Source organism: Acomys minous, assembly GCF_964271855.1.
Source record: "Acomys minous genome assembly, chromosome: 7".
Classification (NCBI taxonomy): domain Eukaryota; kingdom Metazoa; phylum Chordata; class Mammalia; order Rodentia; family Muridae; genus Acomys; species Acomys minous.
The window spans coordinates 7,667,036-7,672,356 of NC_140488.1; the positions used below are offsets into that span (position 1 = coordinate 7,667,036).

The 5,321-nt window shown below is 49.6% G+C and overlaps 1 long non-coding RNA gene across 1 annotated transcript; it reads right to left on the reverse strand.

Annotated features, from left to right (window-relative positions):
* Positions 1 to 1,222: 1,222 nt before the first annotated feature.
* Positions 1,223 to 5,086, reverse strand: LOC311601340. Its single transcript, XR_014780532.1, has 3 exons — positions 4,859 to 5,086; positions 2,964 to 3,032; positions 1,223 to 2,546 (listed from the first exon to the last, which is right to left on the reverse strand). It is a non-coding gene; the product is annotated as an uncharacterized lncRNA (long non-coding RNA).
* Between the last annotated feature and the right edge of the window lie 235 nt (positions 5,087 to 5,321).

Consider the following 5,321-nt stretch of genomic DNA (forward strand, 5'->3'; position numbering starts at 1 on the left):
GAATTTCCCAGACAGCCAGCTTGGACTGCATACTGCAGCAGCAACAGAAGCCAATTAGGTACCAACACCACAAGGTGGAAGGAAGAGCCAACTTGAGATATATCCTCTGGCTCCCCACCAGCACTGAGGCATGCATGAGTCCTCCCTCACACTCTCCTATACAGGGATTGAAATGTTTTTTTGTCTGTTTGTTTGTTTTTTAAAAAACAAATTGGCCTGGTACTAGAGCTTTGCTGAGCACTTCCTGATTTTGCAGGAGGAAGGTTCAATTTCTAGCACTGACATGCAAACTCACAAGCGTGTGGAACACTGCTTCCATGAAATGTGGCATCCTCTTCTGTCCTCTGGGGATACCAGGGACACGTGCAGAACACTTCACATGTAGACAACACACTAATACACCCTTAGTAGTCATCTCTGTCTCTCCTGACTAGAGAGGTGGAAGAGGCCCTGCCAAGAGCTCTAGGCCTCACCTTCCCATGATTCTACCCTGTGTGTGTGTAGGAACACGTGCAGAGGGCAGAGGTGAACCATGCCCTACACGTGCTGTGTCCTCTGTAACTCTAACACCAGGAGAGGCTTCCTGTCTGCACACTTTTCCTTTCCTGTTTGGGGGTGATGGGGATACACCCTTTCTGACTGTATGTGTTATCCTAGTGTTCAGTCACCGAGGAAACCCCAGCCCGTGTCCTCCATGCCAAGTCCAGCAGCACAGCAGCTTGGAGCAGTTTTCCCTTCTCCCAGCCCTAAGTCATTCACACCGCCCCAGGCCCTGTTCCTGGTTAGTTAATTCTGAGACCCATAAGGGCCTTGGTTTACTCCACCAACTTGGGGCTACTAGCTGAAGGTGACCCCTCGGCAACATTGCTGTACTTGTGCTGTGAAGGGAGTTCTCACCTGTCCTCCTGACAGGGTTGGGGCACTTGAGCGACACCATTTCCTAGAAGAGGGTGGATCAGCCTTAAGGCTGCCTGCTAACCCAGGACCACTCACAAAGCAGCTGGTGCTCAGAGAGAGCATGCAGAAAAATTGCTTTCACCTTCCCTTTGCCTTCACTGCAGTTGCCCAGAACAGGAGACTAAAACTGAGGAAGCAATCGAGATCATTTTATTCTGTTTGTCAGGGAAAGGCCAAGGCATTCCCCATTGCCTGGGAACGTCCACTTAGAATGCCATCGTAGCTTGAGAAATAGCACAACATAGAAGGAAGTCATTCTCGTTTGTTTACACAATAATACCCTTCTCCTGAAGTGGATGAACAACAGCAAGGGCATTGCTAAATCCATTTGCAGACTTAAGACATCCCAGGTTCATGAGCCTTGTAGTAAAGGTAGCAACATTCTATAACAACAAGACAACCTCAAGCCACCCAGACAGGACAGAGTAGAGGGAAGAACAGAAGAGAGTGGTTCACACAGCTCCTCCCACCCTGTGTCACATGATGGTGTGGTACTTAGATGACTGACTCTGCCTGTACTGGGGTTGGATGGGAACTGCCCGTGTGGGAAGTAGAACGTGTGCAGGGCAGAGCCAGAAGGGCCATCTGCCCGGTCCTCCTGGCCTAGACCCTGTCTATCTCCTCTCTCAAAGCCTCTGCATATCTAAAGCGGTAGGCTCTGGGATCCTGCTTAAAGATGCTGGCAAAAAACTTGAGTAATTTCATCTTGGTGGTTTCGGCGTGGGCCCTTGGGCCACACAGGAACTCATAGGAAGGAGGATCGCTGTCAGGCACCTGCCTGTATTCCAGGTACCCTTCCTGCACAAAATGCTCTGTGATGAGATGTCTGGGCTCCCCGTACATGAAATGCTCACTGCCCACACACAGCCCCATGTTGTTCAGTACGCGCCACAAGGCCTGCTCACTAGTACAGTTGTCCTCTATGAAGATGATGCACAGCACGATTAGTAGCAGGCCTGTCTTGGGTACGCCTGGAAAACCATGCTGAGTGCCATGGTAGGTGATCCCAAGGGCAAGGGCAACAGAGTAGATGTGGTCCAGGGCGTTTCTTTCCACTATCTCCAGGCCAAAGAGCAGCCTCAAACAATCAGAGGCCTTAGAAAAGATGACAGGGTAGTATTCCTCGTAACCGCGGAGGACTATGTACAGAATCTGAGCCTTAGATGTCAGCTGCTCCTAGTGTACTTGAGGAGAAGGAAGTGAACTACATCAATAATCTTTCTGTTGAGGACACCTTGTGAGGGAGAGTGTGGGTCAGCCAGTTTTGTTACTAGTCTGCCAGAAGACTCAACAGATGATGCCCTACTGACAGGGCCCCTGGCATAGTCAGGAGAGGAGGCTCTGAGGCCACTGGGGAGAGCCCAGCGTTATTGCCAACAGATGGATGCCCTGAGTGGGTGGCGGTGGCCTCCCCCTCGCCTGCCTCAGCTCCTGTGATGTGGCCAAGATCCAGGCCCCTTGCCCTGCTTTGGGACTGAGAGCTGTCTGGGAGGTTGCTTGTGTGTCTGCTGACAGATGGATCCATGCTGATATCCTTGGGAACACAGGAATGGACTTGTTGCAGCTCAGAGGGATGAAGACTCACAGGCCTGTAGAGGGAGAGAAAGGATGAGTTGAATGCCCAAAGGACTCTGGTCCTGCATGCGCCTCTGAGTGCAAGGATTCTCACTGTGGCACACTCCCACACCTGGCAATATTTTACCCTGACATGATGGCTGAGCCTGGGGCAGGGACCATCAAGCCCTGTGGTGGAATCTGCAGTGATGGCCACCCTGCCTGGCCTCCTCTCTGCTCTCTTACGAGTTTCCAAAGTCCATCCAAAGTGCATCTTAGCTCCCGTTCCTAGAAAACCAATTTTCCTTGGCAGGAGTGGCAGTTCCCACTCAGGGTTCCCTAGGACCCAGCACAGAGCCATGCATGCTTTATGCAGTCCTCTCTCTGGGTGAAGGGGCCTTCTCACATATTCATTAATGCCCATGACAGCTTACCTGGTTGCCAATACCTACCACCTCTGTCAAACACGCCTGGCTCCCTCTTGCCTCCAGCGGTACTCCATGCACCAAAGGCTCATCTTTCTGAGAGAGGAGACAGAAGTTAAGATGAAGCAGCTCTGGAAATGCCTGGCAAGGGTGACTCAAGATCCAAAGGGTGCCTGCATTGGTGGCGCTTGCCTTTAGACCCAGCATTCAAGAGGAAAAGGCTGGTGGATTGTTTTGAGTTCGAGGTCATTCTGGTCCACAAAGTGAGTCAAGGACAGCCAAGGCTATACAATGAGACAGTGTCTTGAAAAACGAGAAAATAAAAAAGTCAAAACAGCAGGCCCCTGCATTTTCCTGCAGATTCTGAAGACTAGACTATCCACTCCCAGGAGCTCACCCTCAATACCATTGCAGGAATTTAGAATGCGATGTCTATCTGTCACTCTTCCAGGAGTTTAACTACTGTTTTGAAAGCTACAAGGCCGTGTATGCAAACAGCATAATATGGCAACAATTCTTAAGGCGCCTCAGAAAATGGCTCTGAGTGGCCCCTCCCACGCAGTTCAAGAATACTTGAAACCCAGCTTTAGAAACACACTTCCCCTGAGGGCCTGAAATCAGAAACACCTGATTGACACTCTCCAGTCCAGAAACCTGGCAAAAGTGCTTCAACCACTGGGAACCAAGAGAGGACCTGTCCCCAGATATGAATTTGGACCTTCCCCCAAGGACTGTGGCTATCTGAAGCTAAGAAAAATGAGGTGGCACAGTTCAGCTATGTCCCGGTGTCCACCCAGCAAGGCAGGAAGGGTCTTTCTTACTTAAAGTACCTCAGGAGGAAAGGTGGGGCGGGTGAGTCTTTAACCAGTCTCATTCTGATGGAAAGGGAAGACATCAAGAGGAACAGGTAAGATGAACGCACATCAGGTATAATTCAGGAAATCCTATTTTATATAGGCATAGCTGGGTCATGTACACGTCACGCAAGATCGGTCCCCACCGTGGTCCACAGGTTACAGCACCAGCTCATTTCTCCTGCGAGGGTTTAGGATCTCATGGAGGGGAGGAACTTGACCTTAGCTGGAGACATCTGTGAGGCTTGTGAGTTCCCAGGCTGGACACATCCAGGTGAGAAGTCCAGGGACTATTTAAGGAAACTCCAGGCCAGCACACAGACAAGGATTCACAAAGCCTTCCCAGGACTGCTATTACACAAACAGCCTTGGGCAAGGTTCTCAGTCTGAGCCCCAGGCCCTCTTTCCTGGATGAAGTTGAGCAACTTGACCCAGCTCATCTGAGGAAAGGTCAGGTGTGTCAAGATTCAAACTGAGAACTGACAGAGTTTCACTGTCCAAACACAGAATTCCAGGACCCTCCCTGCCCTCCTGCAGCCAGACTGGTTCTTTCTACCTCAGCTGGTCAGATATGCCTTATCATGCCTGCTCTCCTGTTTGGGCCTATTTCTTAACCTTTGTCCTGGTGACCCTGAAATCCAATTTTAGGTCTTCTAGTCTCTCATTTCCCCCTCTGACAGGTCCCCTGAAGGCCCAATCACGGGTCTCCTTGAAACTTATTCACGGAGTTGGCCTGCTACAGGGACAGATATTCCTCTGACATGGCCTATTGTAGGGCCAGGTACTGTGCTCTCATGACCATTATCCGGATGGCACCCACTTTTTGCTTGATATGAGGAGGGCACAAAGCACGATTGGTTTAAACAGAACTAAGAGCTTTTTTCCTTGTGGCCATTTGTCCCTCCTGCCAGAGAGTTGTCCTTGACTCAGTATTTCATGCTATAAAGAGGGACAATGGGCAAAGCCAGTCTCTTCTGTAACTTTTTTTCCTGGTGACATTTGGGACACTGTTATTGGGGCCGAGAAAGGCTGAAAAGCTTGTCAAAGGCTAGGTAACGGGGCACTTACCAAAAACCTCTGGTTTAGCTGATCCAGCTGAAGAGACAGGGAGTAGTCACATCTGCGAGACTGGGTTACATCAACTTCCAGCAGGTCCAGCTCTCAGAAGCTCTGGATGGAGTCTGTTAGCCTGGTAAAAACCTGCTGAAACAAATACAGACTAGGGACAAAAGTTAAAGTTTTGTCTATAAGACATCTGGGGTAGACTCATGCCTTTGAGACTCAGTAAAAGCATGGACATTCTTTTCTCAGTCCAGATGACTTGGTATACAGATTAGACTGATTTGTTTCTAGCATGATGAGAGGCACCCTCAAGTCTATATTCTGAATACCACCCAAGGGAAATTAAAATCTTGGGCTTGGGACTGATTAGTAAATAGTCAATGCTCCAGCTTATCAGAACTTTTATCCCTGATCTCTCCAAGGCCTTTATCATGAAGTGGTGTTGCATTTTTCACATGATTTTTAGCAT